A 16,727-nucleotide genomic window follows, 5' to 3' on the forward strand; every position below is an offset into this window, starting at 1 on the left:
GCCAGTAGAGGAAGGATGCTGAGGGAGGGAGAGAGAGAGACAGAGAAAGAGAGAGACAGAGGATGCATCCCAAGCAGGTTCCATGCTCAGTGCAGTGATGAAGAGCTCAATCCCACAACCCTCAGATCATGACCTGAGCTGAAATCAAGATTGAATGCTCAACCAATTGAGCCACCCAGGTGTCCCAATATTCACTTTCTTATGTAATTTGTTCTTATAATTTTTTTTTTTGCAATTCTTAAGAGAACTGCCCCAAATTATTTAATTGTTAAGCCTCATTAAACCAGGGTCTGCCCTTTCTCAGCTCTAAGCATGCTTACCATCCTTAATCACTTTTGTCAACTGCTAGTTTTCTTGCTTTTTCTCATACATGATAATCATAGTTCCACCTCAGGGAATTTATACTTGCTGTTTCCCTTTCTCCTCCACTAAACTAATTTTCTAATGGCTGTATGTACAGCTCAGTGTCCACTTTGTTTAGAGAGCTGCTCAAGCATCACTTCCTCAGAGAGGTTTTTTCTGATTGTCCAACCAAAAAAGTAGCTTCCATAACTTTCTTTTTATTTTCCCTGCATTGTTTTTCTTCACAATATTGTTATTACTTACATATTACATCATAATCTGTTAATTTACTTTTTAGGGCTAATATAAATTCTATATTATAAATATAATACAAATAAAATGTTAAATAAATAAAACATAAATATAAATTACATACATTTTTGTGTATTTCATGTATACTATAGTATAGTATACTAAATACTATATATAGTCTACTATATATAGTAGAGTATACTATACTATATATACTATATATATATACTCTCTCTCTATATATATATACTATATACTATACTACACTATATACTATATATATATACTATATACTATATATATACTATGTATATATATATATAGTATATATACTATATATATACATATATATATATATATATATAGTATATATATATATATAGTATATATACTATATATATACATATATATATATATATATATAGTATATATATATATAGTATATATATATATATATATATAGTATATATATATATATACTAGTATATATATATACATATATACTAGTATATATATATATAGTATATATATACTAGTATATATATACTATGTATATATATACTAGTATATATATATATATATAGTATATATATATATAGTATATATATATATATATAGTATATATATATATATACTAGTATATATATATATATATATATAGTATATATATATATAGTATATATATATATATAGTATATATACTATATATATATATACTATATATATATACTATATACTATATATATACTATATACTATATATGTATATATATACTATATATACTATACTATATACTATATATATTATGTACATATACTCTATATATATACTCTACTATATATATATACTACACTATATATACACTATACTATACTATATATATATACTATACTATACTATATACTATATATATACTATATACTATATATGCATATATATACACATACATATATATATACATATATGTACATATATGTACATATGTATGTGTACATAGGTATGTGTACATATGTATGTGTATATATATGCATATATAGTATATAGTATATATATAGTATATAGTATATACATATACATATATGTATACATATGCATATATAGTATATAGTATATATATAGTATAGAGTATAGTATAGAGTATAGTATATATGTATACATATATGTATATGTATATATATGCATATATATGTATATATGTATACATATATGTATATGTATATATATATACATATATAGTATATAGTATATATATAGTATATAGTATAGTATAGTATAGTATATATAGTATATAGTATAGTATAGTATAGTATATATAGTATATAGTATAGTATAGTATAGTATAGTATAGTATATATATAGTATAGTATATATATAGAGTATATGTACTTTCTATATATATAGTATATAGTATAGTATATATAGAATATATATACATATATAGTATATAGTATATATATAGTATATAGTATATATAGCATATATAGTATATATATGTATGTACTATATATATACTATACATATATTTATATATATACATATATGTACATACATATGTATGTTACATACATATACATACATATATGTTTATATGTATACATATATGTATATACATACATATATAGTATATAGTATATATATAGTATATAGTATAGTATAGTATATATATATAGTATATATAGTATATATAAAGAGAGTATATATATATGTATTCCATTATAATGGAATATACAGTGTGTTTGTATATATATATATATATATATATATATATATATATATCACATCTTCTTTATCCATTCATCTATTTATGAGCATTTTGGCTACTTCCATATCTTGGCTATTGTAAATAATGCTACAATAAAAATAAGGATGCATTATTTCTTTCAAATTAGTATTTTCATTTCCCTTGGGTAAATTCTCAGTAGAAGAATTACTGGATGATATGGTATTTCCATTTTTAATTTTTGAGGAATCTATATACTGTTTTCCATAGTGGTTACGCCAATTAACCAGTTACATTCCCAACATCAGTGTATGAAGGTATTTGTCCTCCCATATCTTGCCAATACTTGTTATTTCTTATCTTTGTTATTCTAGCCATTCTGACAGGTGTGAGGTGATATCCCCTTTTGAGTCTGATAGGAATTTCCCTGATGATTAGTGATGTTGAGCATTCTTCAAGTGTCTGTTGGCCATCTGTATGTCTTCTTTGGAAAATTGTGTATTATGGTCCTCTGACTGTAATTGGATTATTTGTATTTTGGGTGTTGAGTTGTGTAAGTTCTTTATATACTTTGTATATTAATCCATTATCAGATATATCATTTGAAGTTATATTCTCCTTTTCAGCCAGTTGCTTTTTTGTTTTGTTGATGGTTTCCTTTGCTGTCCAAAAGCTTTTTATTTTGGTGTAGTCTCACCAAATTTTGCCTTTTTTTTTTTTTTTGCTTTTGTTTCTCTTGCACAACTTATAATTTTAAAAGCTGTTAAATGATAGAGTTCAAATTCACAGTCAGATTATTTTTTTGGACTCTTAAGATCAGTTTGTAGCCACAAAACATTTTTTTACCTTAAAAAAATCCTTTGAAAATAGGCTCAACGTTGGAAAGTGAAATACATATTGTTCCTAAATTTTTAAGGCTTGACATTTAATATTCAAGATTTAAAAGTGCAATAAAATATTAAAAGATGAAAAAGTAATTTAAAATAAAAGTTAGCTTAGGCTTTCAAGGGAAAGTCTGATATCATAGTGCAGTGGTAGTCATTTATTGCTACAGCAACCTGTGAAAAAGCCACTCTATAATGACATCTTAATTTACAAAAGCAACTATTAAAAGGGCACAATAAATATAATGTTAAAGGTAATACAAAATCCACCAAAGAGGAAATACACTGAGCAAATGAACATATGGGAAACTTTTAACCATCTTATTAATTAAGGAAATGTAAGATTACAATGCTAAATAAAGCATTTAATGCATTAAATTAGCAGTTTATAAAAATCACATTTCCATGAACTGCTGGTATCCATGTAATAGAATTGACAATATGAACTATCTTCTATCTAATTAATCTAGAAATCATGAAAAAGAATTATCAAAGCTGTTCATGCAGAAAATGCACATTTTAATAAATAGTATATTAGTAAATACCTAAGAAAAACATAAAAGTTTGAGTCATGTTAGAAAATTAATGAAGTTATCCCATATGTGAATGAGTGTTTCAAAGACACCAAACTGCAAAATTTGTTTTAAATTTATTATAGTGCTTGCAGGTGATTGAAACAAAGCATAAGCAAATACTTTCTGAAATACCCAAGGTTCAACCTGGACTTCAAAGTGTCCCCACAGATAAAGTTCCTGGAAAAAATGAGATCACAATTTTAAATTAAAAAAACAAAAACAAAAACAAAAAAAAAACAAAACAAAAAACACACCTCACACATAAATAAGGCACTGTCTGTGACAATCAACAGAACACATCAGGAAAAGGCTTTAGATCTTGAAATAGTCTGCCACAAAATATTGAATAAATATGTTGTCATGTTTAAAACTAGAAAGTGAGTTTGCAAACAGGAGATAATAAACTACCAAATAATTTTGGAAATAACCTGGAAATTGTTTGTATATATATTTTTAAACAAAAACTAAACGGAATCAGCAATACACATTTTAAAAATGAAGCTATATACATGATGTTATTTATAATAATAGCAAAGTCATTAAATATCTAGGAGTAAATATTATGATAAATGTATAAGACCTCTATATGGAAAAAATATTATTGAATAATATTGGAGAAGAAATACAAATGGAAGTATATATCATTTCCCTAGATTTGGGGACTCAATTTTTAAAGTGTTATTTTCTGCAAATTAACTTATTGATTCACTGACATAAAAATTACAACAGGTAGCTTAACAAGCTGAAATGTATAAGGAAATACAAAGAATCAATGATAGTCACAATGCTCTTGAAAAGTAAACTAAGTTGGAGTTATTCAACAGTTACCAAGAGTACAGATATACAGTGTGTAAGTTATTGTGATTATAGGGCTAAAGGTAGAAGTATAGACCAGTGGATGAAGTGGAGTATACAAAAACAGATTGACACATATCTAATCTCTAGGCTTAAGGAAAATATATCATTGCAAACTGGAGGAAAAATGATCTCCTCAAAACATGATGAGGGGTTAGTTGCATACTCATGTTTTACAATGTTACAGGTTGATTACAGATATAAACATTAGAGATAAAACCAATAAACCTTCTAGAGTTAAAATTAAGAATTCTTGCTTAAAAGGCATCAATTACAGTGCGAAAAGGGAAGCCAAAGAATGTGAGAACATATTTGTAATATTATAAATGACAAGAGGCTTCAGTGAAAGAAAACAAAACAAAAGGACAGATAATGCAATGTAAAAATGTCAAGAAAACTAAATAGACCTTTTGCAGAGGATGTCCAAATGACTAGTAAACATACAAAAATGTGACTTAGTGTCATCATCGGGGAAATGCAAACTATAACCACATGGGACACTATTACAAATGAGACTAGATGACAAACATTCAAAAGGCTGACTGACAATGCAAGTGTTCTCAAGTATCTGAAAGACAAAAGAATGCTCAATAACCACTAGCAAAGGGTATAAATCGGTACAGTTGTTACCAGTGGAGTTCTCAGTCTTTGGATTCCCCAGGAGATGATTTATAAGATTTCCATGGGGATCCATGCTGGAATAAAGACAGTCAGAAGGAAAGTAGCAAGCACAAAGCAGTTTGTTAAAGCAAAAGTACACTCTCAAGGTTGGAGAATGGGTAGGTTCCCAGAGGTGGAACCAGCCCCTAGATTGTTTTGGATTTGGATATTAATGGGTTTCTCTGGGATGGGAAGAGCTGGGAAGTACACTGGGGTGGTCCCTAATGGAGGTTGCTTCCAATCATTTGGGTGAACTACTCCCACAAACCTATAAAGTTTGTACTGGAACCATCAAGGCAGCCTTTCTCTCTGGTGGGGGAAGGGGGCTATAACTGCAATGCAAATGTATTATAATGTAATGAGTATAGGGTTTGCCCTCTGGCAGAGGTGGAGGAGGAGAAGACGAGCTCCATAGTTATGGCTCTGGATCTGTCAGCCCCAAGGTCTTGGAAGCCTTAAGGTTGGGATGTTGTGCCCAGGGGTTTTTAATGTACAGCTTATCTATCACTGTCTTTGCCTCCAGCTCATGTCTCTATAATTCCCCTTCAAGGACTTGGGACTCTGCCTCCAGCATTCCTTCCACTCCTCAGGTCTAGTGTCTACCTAACACAATGACTTCAGAAAATTATTTGTCAATATCTGCTTTTGGGCCCAGCAAACCTTTGCTCTTAGATCTTTGCTCAAAAGAAATGTCTACCCCTTGCAGCAAAAGATGGGTACAATGCTTATCTATAATACAGAAATTCTGAAAATAAATCCCATCAATAATAAAATGTGTTGTAGGACAGGTAAATGAGGGTGTACTTACACATGGGAAATATTATATAGCAATAAAAATAATAAACCACAGATACAAGCTAAAATGTGGATAAATCTCATAAATATTTTCACTGAAAAAAGCCTGATACAAAAATATTTTGTAAGATTCAATTTTTTTTATACAACTTCAAAATAGTCATTTTGAAATAGTATTAAAATGGGGAGGAAGAAGGTGAGTATATGGGAAGGGGAAGGAAAAGGACTTCTTAGTGAGGCAAAGTTAAGTGTTTCAACCTAGTTGTTAGTTGTGTCTTTTTATTCACTTTGTAATAATTTATTGAGCTGCATGCTTAGGGTTTTTTGTTTTGTTTTGTTTACTTTTTCTAATGTAAGTTATACTCTAATTAGTTAGCAGCTATAACAACAAAGTCAGAAAGCATATAAGTAACTGGAAATTATGTTTTAGTAAATTATCCAGAATGCAGCATATAACAGTAAATGTGTATAAATTATTTAAAAAACAATATTGACTAAGATCCAAGGTTAATAATGCATTTATAGGTTAAAATAAGATTAAATTGTAGCGTCTGGGTGGCTCAGTCAGTTGAGCATATGACTCTTCATTTCAGTTCAAGTCATGATCTCATGGTTCATGGGATCAAGCCCCACTTGGTTCCACACAGTTCAGAGTCAGCTTGGGTCTCTCCCTCTCTCCCTCTCTCCCTCTCTCTCTCTCTCTCTCTCTCTCTCTCTCTTTCTGCCCCTCCCCGACTCAGACTCTGTGTTTCTCAAAAAAAAAAAAAAAGATTAAATGTAGATAAAGTATCAAGATCCCAATTCCAGTTTGTGGAAGGGACCAACAAACAATGGTCCTGGTACCAGCTAGGCGTCCCAGAATTCAAGTCATTTCTGACTCTGTCTGACACCCTGAAATAGCATCAGATTCCAGAGGTTAAGGATTCAGTTCTACAAGACTGCCCTCACCGCACCCCCTTGCCACTTCGGACATCAGCCACAAGCCCAATCATCTGTAGATTAGAAGTTCCAACAATCCCCTCCTTGAACTTCGAAGCTAGTCAGTCACAAGTCTAGGTTGTTATCTGTACTTCTGACTGGCTATGAATCAGAGGTTTCCATGGCCCTCTCTTACTGACTGATCATTTTGCTAAGGCAGCTCACAGAACTCAAGAAAAACATTTTACTTCCTAGGCCACTGGTTTATAAAGGGTATAACTTAGGAGCAGCCAGATGGAAGAGATGCAAAGGGCAAGGCAAGAGAAGAGGATGCAGAGCTTTCTTGACCTCTCCCAGGTGTGTCACTCTCCTGGAATGTCCATGTGTTCACAGCCCAGAAGCTCTCTGAAACCCTTCTTTGAGGTTTTTAGGGAGACTTCATTACAGAGTCACGATGGAGTAAACCACTGGCCATTGACCCTTGATTCAACCTCCAAACTCTCCCCTCCTCAGAGGTCAGAGGGGTGGGACTGAAAGTTCTAACCCTCTGATCAAATGATTGGTTCTCCTGGCAACCAGCCCTCCATCCTCGGCGAGGTCAAAGGTCACCTCATTAACATAACAAAAGACAGTTTTGTTGGTCTCTCTCAGGAAATTACTGGGGTTTTAGGAGCTCTGTACCAGAAAAAGAGATGAAGACCTAATATATATTTCTTATTATGAATTAAAATATCACGCTAGATATGTTATAGCATCCGCATTAATCTGGAGGGGCAATTAGTTTTAACGGGCTTCAGATCGTTGTTGGTTAGAAAGAGGAAGAAACTATTTACATTTGGGCTTGGGCAGATTAATGCCTTACTTCTGGCTCACTGGAGTAATCTAAGGGAATCTCAAGAAAAGATCTCATAGGCACATGCTTTCTAATAGAAATATCCTCTACGGAAACCTTTAGGGGAAGAGGGGAACACCTCAGTAAAATGGATGAATCGAAGAATGGGGTTTCTCTTCAGCAAAGTCTCACAGATGGAAACTTCAGCCTTTATCACAGGGAGTATAGCCCAGAACAAGAACTCAGAGTTGTCCTGACCTGAGACAAAGGGACTGGAGTCTTCATACTCGCCCATCTGTCAGGAATTCGTCTAGGAATGCCCAGGTGGTTGCAAAGCCCTAGGTACTTTTGTGTCTTTCCTAGGTGCAAGGGAAGCAGTTTCCAGAAGCCCGAAGACAGTGCTCCAACAAAGAGCTGCAATTGCTCCCAATAGAAATGAAAGGCAGCAGGGATGGGGTGGATTGTGACACAAGAGCAGCTTCAGTGAGAGGATTTGGGAGAACACTGATATTTATTACAGTCCACTCTCATCTCACCTTCCATTTGCTCCAACCTGTCACAAATTTTTCCAGAGGACTCTTCAAAATACATTTTGTAAAATGTCAAAAGGAGGTTGGAGAGAAAAGCTGTACTACAGTTTGCTGTAGTAGTCCTCAAGGCTAAAACTGATATTCAATACCTCCCTCCTCTACCACTTTTCCTAGATTACTTGCCATCTTCACTAATACCTCTACTTTGTACATCACTCTTTACTTTCACTAGTACCAAGTGCTTTGCCTGGGGACTGACTCATAGAATCATGTGCCCTTCTCAGACTGTGGTTGCTGTAATTTCCCATTCACAGTTGAGAACAGACATGGGAATCACTGAGAGATGTCCCAGTGATCCAGTGATTCCTTCTTTTTTTTTTCAAGTTTACTTATTTATTTTTGAGAGACAGGGAGAGACAGCATGAGTAGGGGAGGGGCAGAGAGAGAGGGAGACACAGAATCAGAAGCAGGCTCCAGGCTCCGAGCTGTCAGCACAGAGTGCAATGTGGGGCTTGAACCCACAAACCATGAGATCATGACCTGAGCCGAAGTTGGACATTCAATCGACTGAGCCACCCAGGCGCCCCTAATAATGACAACATTTTTAAATTAAATTAAATATTTATTTCTGCTAATATAGGCTCATTTTGGAATGTTGAATCATTTTTCTTTTGAAATATAGAAAATTTCAATAAAAAAAACTAATGGAACAATAATAAACATTAAAATAACATACTTTATCTAACATTTACCTACAACTGGAGAAATTATAGATATAAGTGTAAGCCAAGTAGTATTTTTATTTATTCTAATATCTGTAGGTTTCTGGGTTTTCTCTCGTGTAATTGTGGATGCATATTATAAAAGTCTAAAATTATGTAGCTTAATTTTGTTTTCTTTTAGAGTAATGAAGCTATGATTTTTTTTGTTTTGTATAATAAATTTCATTTACATGTTAATCTGCATTTTCCAAGAAAAAAGCTGTAAACAGAAGATATAGACAATACATTTCAAGTCTAAAACAGACTAAATATACAAAATGAAGATAATTTAATTGCATTTCCAACATTCTTATGGACATTTATTAACCTTACCCATCATATTTTCTGAATAATAAATTATAGATGCATATATAATGGTGTGAGACCATAATTCTAAACTGAATATGAATATAGCAGGACAATGAATTATCAAAGATACCTCATTTTGGCCCTTGTATTACATAGACTTGTTACTGTTTCTCTCATTTATACAACTTCCTGAGTTACTAGTCCCATTATTCAATGAGTTATTAAAACGTGCATCATTATTTAACACTGCATTTTCTCAGTGAGTGATGCAGATAAAAGCATAACAGCATTCTGTCTCAGAGTAGTATCAGTACAGTAATTAAAAATTAAGGTGGTCCCAAAGAGACAGTTTCAATCCATAATACTCTAGAAGGTCAGAAATACATAGAATCTTTAAGCTAGAGAAAAGCTTTGATGAAATCTACTGTAATAAACTCATTGAATATTGAATGGAAGATTTTAAAAAATTAAGAGAGATTGACTTACTCAAGATTCTGTTTATAGTGTCTGAAATAGAGCTAGCACTAAAGTTTATGACAAGTAGCATCAGATAATCCTTCTACACCTAACGACAAGTGATTTACAAAAGTCTTATAATTAGTTCTAAGGTTCTCTTAAAGCTACAATTTTAAGTGGTCTGGGATAATACTACCAAACATAGTATATACAAGAAGAGTCAAGCTTTACCAAAAAGAAAAAAAAAAGAAAAAAAAAGAATAGTAACGCTTAATAGAAAGTAGGTTCCTACTGATATTTAACCTTACAAAAATCTAAGTTTAATCTACTATCCTATCGCTCCAGATCTGCCGTTCAGTCTTTGAAAACATTCCATCCCTATATTTTATACTGGATATTTTCATACAATAATTTTGTGAACTGTTTATTTTATTTATTCTATCAGTATTTATGAAGTCATTCACCTAATTTTAAATTACTTTTATACATATAACTGCATACAAAATCGCATTTACAGAATTTGTGTAAGACATACATAATTACAATGAAATTAACACGTATTTATTTACTCAATATCCAGCTCAAGAAATGGAGCATTATAATAAATTTATATCCCTTTTTGTCTCTCTTGATCCTATCATCTTCTTACCCCTCTACAGAGACAACCACTATCCTGAATTTTGTTTTTATGTTTTTCCTCTTTATTATCGTTTTATTTACATATGTCTTTGTAATCCAAACATTATTATTTTGTGTTTTTCATACCGAAGGGTCTATTGTGAATCTATCCTTTTGCCACATGTTTTTTATTTCCATGGGATTATATTCCTGACAATTACTCATATTAACACATAGAGATATCATTATACATTTTCACTGCAGTATAATATTCTACTCTATACATACAATTAATTTATTACATGTGAGAACTTTACCTCAATTAATTACTATATCATTCTTAGATATTAAATAGGTCAATGTATATTTGATTATTTTAAATAGGTAAACACATTTGATGAATGCAGTGAATGGTTTTCTGAAGAACACACAGCAGTATAATGACTCTGAAAAAAAAGAATAATTAGGATTGAAGTAAAAATGCAGTGCACTTTATTCCAAAGTGCTTCTCTTATGCTATGTACTCTAAGTATTGAACCACACAACAATTCCCACAATATACTTTTTATTTTTTTATTATTATTTTTTTTTTCTGGGCCTCTCCCTGTTCTGTTGTCTATGCTGTGTAAGCCATTGCCCCGGGCGTGTTCATGTGAAGATCTCCCAGTTACCTTTCATTTTATGCGCAAAATTTTAATTTAATGTTTTTTTAAATTTTTTTTTATTTTTGAGAGACAGAGAGAGACAGAGCATGAGCTGGGGAAAGGCAGAGAGAGAGAGGGGGGCACAGAATCAGAAGTAGATTCCAGGCTCCAAGCTGTCAGCACAGAGCCCAACACAGGGCTCCAACTCACAAATGGTGAGATCTTGACCTGAGCCCAAGCTGGATGCTTAACTGACTGAGCCATCCACGCGCCCCCACAAAATTTTAATTTAAGCTTTATTTTGTTTTCAATGTTTATTTATTTTGAGAGGGAGAGTGTATGCACAGGCAAGCAGGGGAGGGGCAGAGAGAGAGAGAGAGAGTCCCAAGCAGGCCCCACACCGTCCCCACAGCCAAGGCAGGGCTTGAGCTCACAAACCATGGGATCGTCACTTGAGCGGAAATCAAGAGTCAGATGCCTACCCTACTAAGCCACTCAGGCACCCTTAATTTAATTTTTCAATAATTGTACTCATTTTCTAAGATTTAGCATAGCTTAGTTTGGAGCTGCACATGTCTTTTATGATAGTAATAATACATTTTTAGTAATATTTATATTCTTAGAGAACCTTAAACAGTTCCAGTAGCAAAACAGTTAATGCATATTCTTTACTGTTTAAAAATAATCTCTGAGTACTGTGTAAACTGTCCTGTGATAAACATCAGTATTCTCATGTGATTCCAAAATCTCTAACTTCCTAAATTAGTATACTTAAGATATAATATTCATATATTTTTTCCCAAAATTTACCATAACATGTATCATTATTTTGACTGGAAAAAACATAAAGGTTTCTTACAAATGTATAATATAGTTTCAATTGCCCTTGCTGTGTCTTAGTTTGGGGTTATTTCTTCCATTACCAGAATTTTTTGATGAATGTTCTACTTGTTAATATTTAAATTGTTTTCTCTGCTCCAGGGATGTAACACTCTTACAAATAACAAAGAGTAATAACACAAAGATAACAAGTTTATCTCAACTCTCTAACCTTTTGCTTTTTGTAATGATATCTACCCACTCTCTTGATAATTGCCCTGAAGATATTTTTATGCTGGTAAATGATAACTTTTCAAGATCCTCGTCAGAAAAAAACTTTTTCAAAATTGTTTCCCCTTTCAAGTTCACTAACTCCATAATTGGCTGGTTGCTTTGACTTTGGCATTTTGCTCCACACTTACACAAAAGTTGGAAACCAATAATAATGTTTCCATTCAGTCTGACAGTTTCATATATAGACATTCTTTTTTCTTTGTTTCCTTGACTAACACTGCTTGTGGCCAATCATTTCATCTCAGTTATCTTTCTTCTAGTTTCTGTTTCTTTGTGATTTAATCTGTGATGAGGTTTGTCACTTTCCAGTCTTCAAAATCATGGTGACATTTCTTCCATCACCACATTCTCATTTTATTTATGCATTATATTACTATAACAAAAAATCACATATTTACATGTTCTCTTTTAAATAATAGCTTGTAAAAGGTGACAGAAAAGCTCATCTCTAAAGCATCATTTAGAAAGAATTCTGGAGTTCATCCATCACTTCTTCATTGGTTATGTTCCTGGTTGGTCTTAAGGTATTACAGCATTGTTTCTCCTTCACCCTAGACAGTTGTATTATGGATTCAGAGAAAGAGAGATTATATTCCCCACTAGGAATCAAGAAGTATGTGCCCGTAGGAAACAGAGCTGACCTCTCTCAACTAGAAATCTTTTCTCTAAGAATTGCCTGCGTAACACTGTGGCTTGTTAAGCTGACTGCCATCCCTGAAATGCCTGTTCACAGAGGTTTCCAAGGATACACTAGTACAAACCTTTTCTTACATTAAATGGGAGGGAATGATATCCATGCTACAATAGGCTAAAAGCCACTGGTGTTTTAGAATATCCAACTTCCCCTGTATGAAATTACATTCCATCTGATTTTGAAATATTGTGTAGATTTTCCTTTTTAAAGATAAATTTTCTTAGCAACTAAGTCATCCGTTTTCCCCCACCCATGATTAGGGCTGAAGAGTAACAGTGAGAGAGGAGTACAGGTGACCATGTGCATGAGTCTTCATGTTCCTACTGCCACCACCAATTCCAAAACTAAGTATCTTCACTCAGTTTCTTTACTGCTATTTTCCTTGAATCCATCAGGACTAAGATCATCATGATCTTATTCCTTGATTTTAACAATGAATGTAGCAAGTCCCTGAATCCCAGGTCATCTTTTGCTTCTCATGCTCCCATCCTATCCCTTTGAAGCCCAGTACATCCTGATTCTGTCCCCTGCATTCACCGCACACTCAAACTTTAATCTTGCTCTCTATGCTAATTAGTGATTTCTTCTCTGAATTCCCCCTTAATTTGCCAGGTCTGTTAAAAACATGCCCCCCCCCTCTATCTGTATCTTCTATCAGGATGTTGTGTCCCCTGAAGCCCCCTGAAGATATGGCTATTTCCTCTTCCTGTATCACTTGTTACAATGGGCATCAGGTGTAGTAAGTGTCCTGTTAGCTCATTTTTGCTTTCTGAATGTTGTTCTTTATTTCTAAATTATCCAGTTTTGAATCTCATATCATTAGATGATATAAGTAACTATGCCTAACTGTTCTTACTTACTAACTAACACTTGGATCATTTGTCCTTATTATTCAGGGATTTTTAGGTCCTCATTGTCACTCTCTCCAACACTACTCTCATAAAAGTGCTGGATACTTTTCCAAAGGCACAGTGTAGATAAAGCTTCCATATCTTAGATTCTTGTTTCTTACACCCCCCTCCTGCAATGATCCAGTACTCTACATCAGCCTTATAGTTCTATGCTCATAAGCTAGGCCTTTTCTTTCCAAAGATCTCAATCATTTCATAATCTACATCTCACTCCTGATAACCATCTCCTATCTTTACAATTCACCCACTTCACAAACCTAACATTTCTCCCACCACACTAGTTCTGTTATCCAAAGCCCTGTCTTCTTTTCGTGATGCCATATCCTTTGACATCCTCACCCCCTTACTTACCTAGTTTAAATTCTGTGTTCAGTAATTAAAATAATTCCCTTCCATACACTTTTGACAACGTGGCCACCTTTCACTTTTGTTGTAGTTCTCTGGCAAAATCATAACACTAGTTAATTCCAGTTAACCCCCAGCTAAAACAAACAAAGACAAAACTTCTCTGAACACACTTTTGCCACCAAATAACACCCCATTTTATTACTTCCACCGATTATACTAATGTCTTGAATTCTTTTAGTCTCATTTTCCAATCAAGATTCCCTAACAGGATTTTGCTGCCACCTCTCCACTGCAACTATTTTTATAAACATAACCACAATCCACAAACTGTCAGATTTAGCTTTTTGAGCACAAAACAACATTTTATCACTCCTTCAACAATGTTAAATTTCTTCTCTTACCTTGGAGGACTAGTTGGTCTTATTTTACTGATCTTTTTTGATTTTGTCTCCTCCTTCCCCCTTAGGCCTTTTTACATTGGAATATCTTGGATTTAAGTAAGTCCCTTGATTTTTTTTTTCCTCCTGTCTATCTCTACACACCATCTTGGTGATTTTGCACATTCTCTTGTCCAAAGTTAGGTCTATAGTTGAGACAACTCTTATAAACCCCATAGTCAGATGTCAAGTTGTCTATCTGATATCTCCACTTGTGTATCTAATAGATTATCTAATTCAATATGTCCAAAATTAAGTGGCTTCCCATCTCCAAAACCTTAGTTCAAATTGTCTGTCTGAATCTGCCTTCTGGTTACTCAAACCTAACCTAGGAACAAATCTGATTCTCTCTTTCACAATCCATGTTCCCTTTGTCATGAAATCTTGTTGACTTTAATTATGAAATATAACCAATTTAACCAGTCTTTTGTTTATGATTATTAATTTTTGTTTCTTGCTTAAAAACCTTTCTATATGTGGTAATGATATTCCCCTGTTTACTTGTAGAATATTTATTCTTTTTAGGTCTATAATCCATGTGGAATTGATTTTTATGGTGTGGGAAATGTTTTCAGTTTCTATTCACCTCAAGACCCATGCAGGAATGTTCATACCATAATTAGTCATAAAAGCCCAAGTCTAAATATCATTAATAAATTAACAAATGATCATATATTTATGCAGTGTAATATTATTTAGCAATGACATGGATGAACCTTCCAGATATAATTTTAAAATCTAAAAATGACACGAAATGCTGGGATGAGCACTGGGTGTTGTATGTAAGCCAATTTGACAATAAATTATATTAAAAATAAAATAAAAATAAATAAATAAATAAATAAATAAATAAATAAATAAATAAATGACACAAAATAATATAAACTGTATGGTTTAGCCTACATACATATCGAAATAGGGAAAATTAATCTGTGTCAATAGATGGCAAAATAGTGCCGTGATTGTTTTGAGGGGAGTGGTTTACTGGAAGAAGGAATGAAAGGGCTTTGTGAAATTCTGGAAATGTTTTACAACACAATCTAAGAGGTGTTAAGTAGATGTTTATATGTATTAAAATTCATCAAATATATACTTAAGATGACCTACTTTACCAGATGTTTGCTATACTTGAATAAAAACTGTATCTATTTCTATTTCTATTTCTATTTCTATTTCTATTTCTATTTCTATTTCTACACCTAGGCATCCATCTTTCTACTGCATCTATTTCTCCAGCTCTGGTCCTATTAGCAAACTCTTTCCTAGCCTTCTGTGCTAGCCTTCTGTGGTAGGGAAAATAATACCCCCCCCCAAAGACATCAACTTCCTAATCCCCCAAATCTGTTCTTTTGTTACCTTCATGGCAGAAAAGACTTTGAATACCTTATTAAATTAAGGATCTTGAGATGGAGAGATCATCCTGGATTATGTGGGGAAGTCCAATGTAATCACAAGGGTTACAAGAGGGAATAGGAGGGTCAGGGTCACAGAAAGAGATGTAATAATGGAAGCAGAGGTCAGATTGATGTCGTTGCTTGTAAAGGGGCTACAAACCAAGAAATATAGCCAGACTCTAGAAGCTGGAAAAGACAAGAAATAGATTCTCCCCTAGAGCCTTCAGAAAGAATGCAGTCCTTATAATACATTGATCTTAGCCCAGTGAAACTGATTTAGAATTTTTAACCTCCAGAACTGTAACAGAATAAATTTGTGTTGTTTTAAGACACTGTTTGTATTAATTTGTTACAATAGAAACTTAATATACCTTCAAAGATGGAAACATATATTTACTTTTATATCTATGAAGTTCATGTTCTTTTTTTTTTTTAAGTTTATTTATTTATTTTGAGGGTGGTGGGGGAGAGGCAGAGAGAGAGGGAGAGAGAGAAACCCAAGCAGGCTCACTTTTAGCGCAGAGCCTGGTTCAGGACTTGATCTCATGAAATGTGAGATCATGACCTGAGTCAAAATCAAGAGTCAGGCGTTTAATCAGCTGAGCCACCCAGCCTGCCCTGAAGTTCCTGTTCAACACAAATGTCAGAGGAGTTCTTTTTACACATAAGTAAGATCATG

The 16,727-nt window shown here is 33.1% G+C and overlaps 1 long non-coding RNA gene across 2 annotated transcripts in view; it reads right to left on the reverse strand.

Annotated features, from left to right (window-relative positions):
* LOC123378982 overlaps positions 1 to 16,426 on the reverse strand; it is a 108,465-nt gene extending 92,039 nt beyond the window's left edge. For both annotated transcript variants that reach the window (XR_006582794.1, XR_006582793.1), the window contains exon 1: positions 16,038 to 16,426. This is a non-coding gene — a long non-coding RNA (uncharacterized LOC123378982). The remainder of the gene's footprint in view (positions 1 to 16,037) is intronic.
* Between the last annotated feature and the right edge of the window lie 301 nt (positions 16,427 to 16,727).

Source organism: Felis catus, chromosome C1 (assembly GCF_018350175.1).
Source record: "Felis catus isolate Fca126 chromosome C1, F.catus_Fca126_mat1.0, whole genome shotgun sequence".
Lineage (NCBI taxonomy): Eukaryota > Metazoa > Chordata > Mammalia > Carnivora > Felidae > Felis > Felis catus.